This window comes from Pholcus phalangioides, unplaced genomic scaffold (assembly GCF_987345545.1).
Source record: "Pholcus phalangioides strain wild (caught in Gottingen) unplaced genomic scaffold, Ppha-v1.0 ptg000009l_1, whole genome shotgun sequence".
Lineage (NCBI taxonomy): Eukaryota > Metazoa > Arthropoda > Arachnida > Araneae > Pholcidae > Pholcus > Pholcus phalangioides.
In genome coordinates, this window is record NW_028301602.1 from 23,002,751 (window position 1) to 23,015,487 (window position 12,737).

Genomic DNA, 12,737 nt, shown 5'->3' on the forward strand with positions numbered 1-12,737 from the left:
TCAGCCCCACCGTTGCTGCCATGCAGTGGTCAATGTGCAGTGGCCAATTAAGTGATCTGCAGCTGCGCTGCGGTCACTGATGTGATCTGAGAATATACCGTTTAGTTCATTCTTAAAAAATTAAATTAAATTTACACATGACTCCAAGGGTTACGTTTGGCCCGCGCGTCATGGGTTAAGCATGCATTGTTAAGTTGATCGTGCGTGGGTGTAAATAATTATTCACGGGTTGTTGGTACACCGTCTACTTTGGTTTTTCTCGCTATGTCGTTTCTGCTGTGCTCTACCTATCACTGCAAGCCCAAAATATTAGGAATTCAACGAATGCCAAAATAGAGTTGTAGATCGATTAGCAGAGCTGTAATTGAATTCTTGGTGAGCAGGAGCAAGCACACATATTACCCCTTGTAATGTTGAAGGAGGGTTTGACGGATGAAATTTGAACCCCCCCCCCTCCCCTGGTCCGGGCTCCAGACCAGCTTGATTCCCTCTGTTGCGGCCCTCGATTAATTAATTATTATAATATTAAAATGTCAATATATAATAATACATTCTAATGTAATCGATTATATAATTATCGTAATCAATGACAGAACGGATTACCATTTCATATGTTACATAGATCGTAAATTTGAGTTTTTTCTGTCCCCATACAGGCGACATTTTCGCAGTCCCGTTAGTGGCCGTTTTTGGGAGGTTTTACAGCAGTATAAAATGATAAATTATTCAATTGGGTTTTCTCTGTTATGTTGTCAGTATGACAGTGTGTTATGTTGAATTGTCAAAATTCATCATAACATTACATTAACTTAATCTTAAAATAGTTTTAATTGTAGAGAAAAGAAAAGATTATTATATTGAATAGATTTTTGCCTTATGTTTTATTTGTACAGTGGAATCTTACATAATTAATCATTTGATTATACCTATATGTAATTGTATATATTAGGGTACATATAATAATAATGATAGTGGAAAGCAAAATCTATTCTATAGAAAGTTTAGGCCTTAAGATACAGTTGTACACGGTACTGCTGCCTTGGGGCCCCAGATGAGAAACACGGGTCGAATTACAAAAGGTTGTAATATAAGGGTCCATATAAGGTAATGTTTGTTTTTCAGGGGGTGTGATTAAGGGTCCTTGGCGAGAAGAATTTCTCCGAAGGTCTTAACGGTCCCCTTAAGTTTTCCCCTTTTTTCTGTTGTACCTCAATTCCCCCCCCCCCCTCTCTCCCTTCTCCGCCAACTGTAAATTAAAACGCCGAATAATTCCCTTCAGGACCTGTACTCAGTACATTTTCATATAGTTTTGGATCGCTAAGGGACCTTTTTAACATACCCTCTGGGAAAATTCGCTCGCAGTCGCTGGAGATAATTTCTACGCTACTGTCGGAGGAGAGTTTTTGCTCTCGCTTGTAATTGAAGCTTGCGCGAGTTATATATCTTCGCTCGCTGGTGATTTGAATTTACTATGTGCCTCCTTGAAAATAATTACGCTGCCCGAAATGTAGCATTCACATTCTTGTGTCCTTGAGTAAATCGCGTGCGTCTACCGCTATGTGCTAAATAATGATTGTACGAAAGAGCAGAAATCATATGGATGGAGGGTCTGGATCAATGGTCATTCCAGCAATTACTATGATAGAGGAAAAGAGAACGGCTTCGCCTTCCAAAAGGCTGATAGTAGCCAGCTAGCGATAGTAGCCAGTCGGTGAGTGCCCCTACCAACCTGTTCCTGAGAGGTGCTCTTAACAACATGAGTGCTCCTACGAACCTGCTCTTGAAAGGTGTTCCTAACAGCAGGAAGGATTCCTAGCCGCCAGTGACCTGCAGAATATGCGGGAAAATAAATTCCGTCTTCATTATGGACAAACCTCCATGTTCACCTCTTCGAGCTTCAACCGTAGTCTGCATAAATAGACAGAACGATAATATGTAAGTTTTTTATTTAAATCATTGTAAAGCGATGTTGTTTTTTTTTTGTCTCGGAAAATCTAACCTTCATTTGGTAGATGTTTACATTTATCTGTATAACCTTTTTTAATTGTTAAAAGGTACCTACACCATTATTTTCTATTGTTAAACATTAAATATCTTCTTTTCCTTAAAATTTGACTCTGATTTACTTGCTGATGAAAGTGTTGTGTTGTTTTCTTTCATCTTATGGATTGCTTAACCCCTTGTCTTGATCCTGTAATATTTATTCGAACCTGGGTGAATGGATTCCAATTTTGAATCAAAGAAAAATATAAATTAAAGAAGAAAAGGATCAAGACAAATTTAGTTACACACAGTAGTTTACGTGAAAATATGTGTGGTTTGTGCGTTCTACATTTAGGCCAAGTTTATGTGATTCCCCTGTGTAATTGGAATTATTAAGCAGGGTTGTAAGGAGTCCCTAGGCCACATTTTACTGACGAACCGCTGATCGTAGAGGCACACGTCCAATTAGGAAAAAGTATCCAATTAGCGTGCAGACCTTAGATGTGTCAGTCATATCGCAAGCGGTTTTATGATTATTAAAATAAAATAAAAATTAACTTTTTAAACGGATACCCTGTTCTCAAAAACCCAGTTAAAAAGTTTTCGCTTTGTCCTTTCTGCTCTTTTAAGTGTAATTTTCAATGAGAATACACTATTTGAATTCAAAAATTTGAGAAAAAATCAGGAAGACTGGCGTGAATAAGAGATACTAACCCCCGGCCCGGCAAACATAGTTCGCCATACGGGGTTCCCCGAAGGGAGCATTTATTTTCTCCACAAAACAAAAAAAAAAAAAAAAATCACCATCAACTCTACATCTTACCCCAGGGAGCAATCATTAACAACTCGCGATCAGCAATTTAGGGTCCCTGGTATTTATAATAATTACTTCACTTAAGTATTATATTTTATATTGTAATTATCACACTGTAGATATACATTCACATATCATCATATGACTCCGACAATCATTTGATCTTTCAACATAAAAGAGAGAAAAAAAAATCTATTCAGAACATCAGGTCAGCTGAAATATGCAAAAGCAAATCAGCTAACTTTCCACGAGATCGAAGACCACTGCGATACAAGTTACATTTCAGTCAATTTTATGCATTGTAAACTACAGTATTAGATATTATCATATATATGCACTGCAATACACATGACTGGCGTAAATAAGGAAAAAAGAAGCGTCGCCCATTAGGTTTTGCTTTTCTTTCAGAATTTTTCTCCACTTTTTGAATTCAAATATATCAGTGAATATTGCATTGACAATTTTAGAATATTTCCATGACCTCGTTGAACATTCTGTACAGGAAAGAAGTTACCTTCATTTTATATCCGCTGGATGTGTTAGGAAATCGGGTTTTATGGTCTTTGTTACATCTTTCTGGATGTAAAGTTGTCACATAAAATTTATTACTCACTACGACAAATCAGAACAAGTAACACCTGTCAGGCTGAAAAATCTACAAGTAAACGTTGCGATTATTGGTCGGTCAGCTGTTGAGAATTGTCGGACCTCTGGTTAGAAATAAATCTTTGAATTTTTACTACATGTTACGCAACTCAGACACCTCCTGATGATGTTAATCGCTCATATTAAGCAGTGCCATCTTAAAAATTACAAATTACCATCACAAAAATTAGATCTGGTTAAACTTTTCGCGAATTCGCCTGGTAGGGTCTCAGAACAATCATCCGGCAGCCCATGATGCTCTTAAGACGGCCCTGGTGTTTGAGAAGCGTTGAGAATGGTGAACTCATATCGACGACAGCCTTTGGTCTAACCCCAAAAGTTCTCTTCTAATCGAAAAAGGCCAAGAAAGCCTTATGAATGAAATTTTAATTATTACTTTCCTGTGATTTCTCTCATCCTTTTCCGTCATCTACCTTTTGTTTTTATGGTTTTTTGCTGCGCGGACCTTCTATGGTCCGCTCATTCACGTCAAATGGAAATATTTTTCAGTCCAATTTCATCTGAGATCGTAAAACAGATGACGTTATCGGCCGATTAAAAGACACAAACTGTCGAACAATTTTAACGCGAGTTCCAGTTTCTATCGTCTATAACATCACAGCAGTTTTTTTTCGTTTACTGCAAGTAATGTTGGGAAATTTCAGAGAGAGAGATGTTTGGACTGCTCATCTTATGTGTCGTTGTTAGGATCTCGAACTCGTTCATCGCTGATCTGGGACACGTCTGGGACTCTCACAGGAATGCCTACCCGAAGCCGTACGATGAAGCGAAGTTTCTCGAAAGATTTACCAGGTTACGGAAGGTTTCAGAAATGGTGGTGAGCCACAACATAGAAGCGGATCTCGGCATGCATTCCTATTGGCTCGGCCTCAACGCATTCAGTGACATGACCGAAGAGGAGTTGAGCCATTTCCGGAATTGTATCGTACCGCAGGACGGTGAATCAACTACAGACAACGCCGTCGTGCCCTCGTACACTTCGACGTTCGACGAACCAACCCCCGACGAATTCGACAATAGGAAGCTAGGCCTAGTTACGCGCGTGAAGCGGCAGGCGCGATGCAACAGCTGCTACGCCATGACGTCGGTAGGAGCCCTTGAGGGTCAATGGGCCAAATACAAGAGGGAGCTTCGCGACTTGAGCGTCCAGAACGCCGTCGATTGCTGCAAGCGGAATGGATGCAGTGGTGGGATGCCTCAGTCGGTTTATCACTACGTTATCCAGAACGGCGGCATCGACACGGACGAATCTTACCCGTACAAGGATGAAGATGGGGAGTGCGAATTCAATCGATCAAACTTTGGGGCCTCAGCGAGCTCGTACTTCTTTCTGCCGCCGGAAAACGAAACTATTCTCAAGGAGGCGGTATATTTTGTCGGGCCGATATCGACCCTCTTAAACCAATCCGCTTTCAACGATATGCATGGCTATTCGTATAGTTACGGGGTGTTCGATCCGGTGTTCTGTTCCGACAATATCAACCACGCTGTCGTCGCCGTTGGCTACGGCATCGAAAGGGCAACAAAGAAACCGTACTGGGTGCTGAAGAACAGTTACGGAGCCGGTTGGGGTGAGAATGGTTATATGAGGTTGATCCGGAATAAGGAAAACGGGATGTGCGGGATCACCAAGCAATCGACCTATCCCGTGATCTGATGATGGGGGAACGGCGAGCAGGGCGTACGCTCAATGCCTGTAGCTGAAGAAGATTTGCGGCATCGAAAACAAATGGACTCGATTCTATAGATTGCGGTAGAAACATTTCAGTTTCATGAAAGAGCGTGTTCAAATAAAAACGAATACGCTGTAAAAAGTAATACAAAAATCTACGTCATAAATTATGTATACATTTCGGCAGATTGGTATTATGTCGCATTTTTGTGTCATTTATTCTCTTTGGGTACAAGCTTTTGGCGACAAATTTGGGTGATCTCTATTTGATGAATTGGTGCCAAATCTGGTAACCCTATCTAATCGCACGTTCGAAAAAAGAGGAAAAGGGGGGGGGGACAAAGGAATTGAAGAGAAGAAAGAAAAATAAATAAATAGAAAATTAAAAACAGTATTATAAAGATAAGTAGATAAGGGAGTATGCAGTAGGTTTACCTTTTCACACTCGGCCTACGTTTTATCTCTCGTTCTTACACGTATATAATAGAAATCTCCATGCACCATTTTATTCGAAGAAAAATTGATAACAGGAGTATAGAAAAAACGAAAAGAACAAAAACAAGTTATGTTCATAGGGTTACAATAAACCTTCGCGATGATGAAGAGAACGGAAAGAAAACACAGAGAACTGCATTGAATATACTCCACTGGCGTTTGGAGGGTCGTGATCGTAAAGCGGCTAAACAAGCTTTATGCAATAATAATAATATATCAGGTGACACGGGAAAATATTTCTCTAAATATTTTGTCAAGCTGAATTCCAAAAAAATGTTTGTTGTCTCGACTTCGCTCGTTTTATGGCACGCATAGTAACGTGATGTGCTGAAGAATACACTTTTCCGCCTCCCTTAAGTTCAGTTAGTGGGTCCCGGGTTACGACAATACAGAAAGTGGACAACATATACATGATGGTAAGATACTCTTCTGGATATTATGGCGAGGTAGACTTGGAAAAAAAAATTATATTTTGCCAGTGAAGACATATTGTCCAGAAACAAGTGCGAATGCATAGGAAGTGGGGGGAGGGCTATGGAATCGGTCGTCCCTAGAAGACCCGAATATCATGGGGGAAAATCTATGTGTCTAAATCTCCCCATGATACCGAATAAAATCATCGTCTCGGTTCTTCCGCCTCTGCTCTATTCGAAGCTAAGATATCTGTATCGGCTTCATTCGCACCTGCAGATGCCTGCCTCCTTTCCGTCGTCAGCAGCTGAAAATGTTAACTTCACCCCATCTGAAGCTGAAGATATCTGCCCCGGCTTCATTTGCAGCTGAACATGTCTGCCTTCGTTCAGGCGCTGATCCAAAGGGTGGCGATGAGAACGACCGACCCTCCCAAGAGCCGAATAATATGGGAAATTGTGTCTGAAATACGTAAATAGTCCCGTGAAATACGGGACGATCAACCCAACTTACACGCCCCTTCAGTAACATCTTCCTGGATCTACGCCCGTCCAGACAGGTCCCTTTCTTTGATGAGTTACGGGCTACTACTACTAATACACCACAAATGTACCTCGTACGGTGGAATGTGTGTGTATGTGTTGTGAACCTGACGCGAAGTTTGTAGTTTGTTTCTGTGTAATGCCTGCTATGTGTAGTGCTGCCATCTGCTACCAATTTTTCTCACTATGACTGAAGTGTAATGACAATAATTTTATCGTCGTAGGCCTGTTGCTCCTGAATGAATGAACGCCAGAACTTTGCCACTGGACTTATCCCGTTGCCGTGATCTTTTCCAGCCCAGCTTCTTGGCAGAGACTGGAACAGGCCTGTTGTTCCTGTGGTTAGACTTTTTAACGGGGAGATATACCTTTTAACATAGCTCATAACATGAAAAAAATTGTTTCCTTCCATAATAACTTTACAGTCTGGAAGTTTATCAGAAAATCATTCACTCTGTAATTAAAAGTTCAATTATAAAAACGTTAAGAAATCTGATCAAAATTGATTATTTTATTCATGGGTCAGAAATTTATTGCTATCAATATTCAGAAGAATCCATCACTAATTATTGGAACGTATTAATTTCATCTGACGTACGTGAGATAATTTAGTAATTAAATAGAGTATTTGAAACGGATTCACGAAGGAATATCACTGAAAATTGAATTATCATCCGACTCTTTGGGAATTTTTCTCAGTCTAATAATACAAATACGAGGCCACAACAGGCAAAATACCCAACGAGCTGGCTGAGAAGAAGATGACCATAACAAATTAATAATCCAGTATTTGCAGCCACTGGCATTCTTCGGGACTTTCTTTTTCTATAAATAATGCCTCGTGGTGACAATAATTAACTTCCGCAAAAGAGGAAATTAAATTCCCAATTTCGAAGACGAAAATCCTTACTTATTAATAAAACGGGGACGCGTCACACGTGAAACATTTATTTTTTCGCCTCGACCGGGGAGACTTATCGGAGAATAATGAATTAGAAACTTCATGTTATATCATATAAATGAGAGAAGAGAATACAATTCATGTATGATCGGAGCAATAAATTTTCAGTCGTGTTTTGAAATTGGACACGTTCAGCAGAAACACAAAATAAATAGCTAAGAAACGATTTCCTAAGAAAAAGAGGAGAAAGAAAAGCTTTCTTTTTGTGATGAAATGACTTTTGCTGGACGAAAGCCAAAACTCGTCAACAGTACACAAAAGAAAATGGTATAAAGACAGATAAAATACTACTATACACTAAAGAAAGAATGTACGGAAGCAGAGGATGGAACATCCATTCCCACAAGATATACTGTTTTTTTTGTTGTCTCCGGGTTGAATTCATTTCTCACGGATACTGGTCTATGTCCGTGTTGCGATAATATTTTGATTCATTGATAAACACATAAATTACGATTTTTTTTGGTGTTTGTGCGCAGCGAGAACGAATGTTATCGTGAAAGTATGAATTATCACATGATAAGGAATGACGTCGAGATAACTGTGAAGGACGATGAATCAATTAAGTTCAGTCTGTCGAAATCTGATTTTTGTTTTTTTTTAAAAGGCATTCCCGTAAATTGATTTCTTTTCATGCATTTCATCAATTTCTGTCGAAGAAATACTAAAGAAAATATGAAAGGTATCTTCAGAACGAATGGTCTCTTGAGCTATTTTAGCTATCTTTTAAAATCCATGTATATTTTTACACATATTCCTTTGGTTAAACCAATGCTGCTACGGCCGCTAATTTCTACCAAACCAAACATGTGCCTCGTGAATATTCTTTTGAGGAATTTGTAATGCATAAGTGCATGGGGGGGGGGGGGAACGTTCCGTGTTGGTGTTGGGTATCTAAAGTTCATTTTCGAGGAATGACTGTTATGCGTTTTATGAGGAGTGCTGTCATCTGTTTCCCGAATTCGGAAAAGAAAAAAGTAGCTCTCTCATTTTTGATCATGATATCAGTTTGCTGGAAGAAAGATAGCCAAAACTCATCAACAGTATGTATCGGTGCAGTACACATACAAGAAAATTACATAAAATACTACTATAGTTACGTACTGAAAGAGGAATGGAACATCTATTTCTAAGATATAGGCTACTTCTTTTTTGTCGTGTACGGCTTAAATCAATTTTTCACGGATACCTTATACGTCAGTGTTTGCGATAATATTTGATTCATTGATAAACACCAAATTTTAAGCTTTTTCACGTGTGTGTGTGTTTTTGGTGCAATGATAAGTGAGGGACCGATGATATCGTATAAGGATAAATTATACCAGAGAAAGCAGTACTGTCTTGTAACTGGGGAGCAAGTCCAATGAAATTTGAATTTATCGCTGAAGTCTGTGAAGATGTTTGAAATCGGATTTTCCCAAGTATATATAAGTTTGCAAATTGACAATTTGGTAAAGTTCCATTAACCCTTCAACTGGCAAAGCAGAAATCCCGAAACGATCAGTAAAATGCGACGTCTTTTTGAATGAATAGGGGTTTTTTTCCGATTTTCAGCAAGTGATAAATAAAGCGATGAGGAAAATGGGCTCCATTGAGAAAATACAGATTTTCACCAAACATTTAGGCTTGTGATTGAAATACAAAAAGACGTTTCTTGATCGGATATATATGGTCTTGTCCATTGTAGGATTTCATCATCTGCGAGTATAATTGCAAAAATAAATTTATAACATATCTTCAGAATCAATTGAATGATAACGACCACCCATGCACGTCGTAACTATTCCCTTCAGGAATTTCAAACGAATTAGTGTATGTCAGAATGTGCCTTGTGCGTTTGTGCACCTGACGTGTGGTTTGTTTCTAAGGAATGTTTCTTATGTGTTTCAAAGAAAATCTGGCTTACTAATTTAGAAGCAAATAACTTGGTTGGTTATTATGCTTAAATTTTTACGGAAAAGCAGTATAAAAAAGTTACATTTTTGTATCCCCCCCCCCTTATAGTATTATAGTTTTACTTCTAAAGCTAGATCATATTAGAATTAATGTTTGAGCGGAGGCCCAGCACGATGGGGCCGTCAGTTGGATTAGAAACTTACTCGGCCTGTGGGGGGAAGGAAACGTGAGACAGTTGAATACAAGTGAGATTATAGGTGGGTGTATGTGTTGTATATAAGACAACAAATTTTGTCTCAATGGGCCATATACCTCGATCCTTGAAACAATCATCAAACAAAACATCAATAGTATATTAGGAGGCCGTAGATGAGATTAAAACATGTGAATATCTCTCCCTCCCCCCATCATCTTCATGTTAAATGCAATATTACATTGAAACCATGATTCGAAAAGAGAATAGAGATGATAACAATTTAAAAGAAGCATCTCTTACACCAACATTGCTCAACCTTTTGCAAAGTGCGAGCGACTTCGTTGGTTTGAAAAGGAGTGGCGGTCCAATTAAGTGATCTCTAAATGTGCCGCGGGTCACTTCAGTGATCAGGAAATGTGCCGCGGGTAACTTCAGTGATCTTGAACAGCGCCCCTGCTCATTTCTTGGGATCTTTAAATGTGTCCCACATTTCTTGAGTAATCTGTAACAGTGCCACAGATTACTTCTAAAAATATTCTTAAATGTTTAGGAAATGTACATTGGACTACTTAATCGAAGTGGGAATGTGTGTTGCCGGTCACTGAAGTGATCTGGGAATGAACTGCACTCCACTTAATTGATGCGAAACTGCACCGCAGGTTTATTAAAGCATATCGTAACGTGTCCCTTTATTCATTTTTACAAAATTAGGTTTGAGGTCACGGACCACGCAACATGACACCGAGGGCCATGGATCGAACACATATCTTACATGATGGTGAAAATTTCAGAAAATATATATATATAAATGAAAGGAATTGTGTTTGTGTGTGTGGGGCTGGGGTAAATATACAAATACAACGCCACAACAGGCAAAATGCCCAACGAGGTGGCTGAGAAAAAGATGTCCATAAAAATATGGATGTCATATATTTCAAAAATGTAGCAACCAAATTAAAAATGCAATTAACACAAATTATAAACAATATATACACATGATAAAATATTATACAATGCCCATAAACAATACTTATGGTTGTCTTATTCTAAGTATGGATAGCTTCTCGATTTACCCCAACATGTTTATCGTATTTCTTTTTAAACGTGTCAATTGTGTTACAATTTACTACCTCCGAGGGTAAGCAATTCCATTTATTAACAACCCTATTCGAGAAAAATTCCCTGCGACACCATAACCTTGCATTGTCCCTCACCAATCGATACTGGTGTCCCCTTGTAAAAGCAGTCGAATGGCGGTGTACTAAAAGTTCATGGTCCATCCTATCCATCCCATTGAAAATTTTGAACACTTCGATAATATCTCCTCGACACCTGCGTTCATACAATGTAAACATATTCAAAAAATGAAGTCTCTCTTCATAACTCAAGCCCTGTGTGCCAATAAGGACACTCGTAGCTCTTCTCTGCACCCCTTGAACCAAGTCTATGTCCCTCTGTAGGTATGGTCTCCAAAATCTTACAGCATACTCCAGTCCAGGACGAACTAAGCCTCGAAAAAGCCGAAGAATGACTTTAGGAGAACGCGAAGAGACCTTTTTGAAAATGAGACCAAGCATTCTATTCGATTTTTTGACCACCGCTGAACAATGTTCAGAAAACCTAAGTCGCTCGTCAATGAGAATTCCCAAATCGGTGACTCTAGTTGCATCCGGGATAGTGACACCATTCAACTCGTAAGAGAACCGTGGGTTGTTCGAACCAAAATGAGCGACCATGCACTTATCTACGCCAAAACGTCATGCTCCATTCATTTGCCCATGCTGCAATCCTGTTTAAGTTGGTCTGGAGCAACTTCCTATCGCTTTCATTCCCGATTACCCCCATCAGCTTCACATCATCTGCGAATTTCAATATTTACTCTGGGAGTTACCAGATCGGTCATGGATTCAGAAAATATACAAATACAAATACAACGCCACAACAGGCAAAATGCCCAACGAGGTGGCTGAGAAAAATACCAGGGGAAAAATTGCCTCACAATAAAAAAATTACTACTAAAGCCCTAAATAAATTAGTACATTATTTATTCTTCCAATAAAACTAATATTTATGAGAGCCATCTATCATTATCGAAAATGCTACACACACAATCACACACATCTAATCTTTCCTAATTTTTCTGATAACCTTTTATATTTAATTTGTGTATATTAGTTGATTTAAAAATTTTTTTATCATATATTTATGGGAATTAAAGAATTTCTCACCGTTCACTTGGAGAATAAGTTAACCAATTATGTTAAAAAAAGTAACTTTGTTATGAAGTTCCATAAAGTCCAAAAACCAATTACATGGTAGTAGGGGAGGAGGAGAGGCATATGTACTCCCCTTTCACTCTAATGGAAGCTGCTGCTGTCACTGTTTACATAGATAGAACACCCATTTCTTTCTGTGCAATGAATAAGCACCCCCAACAATTGCATAAATATTTCCTTACTAAAACACTTATTCAGAACAGGGCTTCCAATTATTGTAGGGGGTGATTGGAATAGAAAAAACGATCTATTCTTTAGTAAAAAAATCGAACAGATGTGGTCGAGTGTTGAGAAAATTCTGGCTTGATAATTTCCTAAATATACATTCATCCACTACACCAACACATGTACCACCTCAAAATAGATATCAACCTGATGTAATTGATTTTGGCATCTCCAAAAATATTCTCTTTGACGTTCAAACTTACACAAAATAAATTCTCAGCTCACCGCACAATCCAGTATTTTTTATTATGGATTTTCTTCGCTCTTGCACCAGGAGAACAATTAAACGTATTAATTGGGAAATATATAGACAAATTTTGGAAACAAATCAAACAGCAGGGCTGACCCTGAACAACGCTCAGGATATAGATGAGGCGGTATCACATTTAACACAAATAATACAAGCTGCATTAAATGATTCATCTACAGAAGTGCTACAGCCTGAAAATAAATATGGACTTTCATGCAAAAGATTAGACACAAAAACAAAATACGTAGTAATTGGCAGCGCTTTCGTAGACGTTCAGACATAATTACACTAAATCGTCTCAATCGTGAGATTAAAGAAGAAATGCAAAATTTTGTAAATGGTAGGTTTAC

General features: G+C 38.6%; 1 pseudogene; it reads left to right on the forward strand.

Annotated features, from left to right (window-relative positions):
- The first annotated feature begins 4,115 nt into the window (after positions 1-4,115).
- LOC149082549 (cathepsin K pseudogene) lies at positions 4,116-5,120 on the forward strand (annotated as a pseudogene).
- The last annotated feature ends 7,617 nt before the right edge of the window (positions 5,121-12,737 follow it).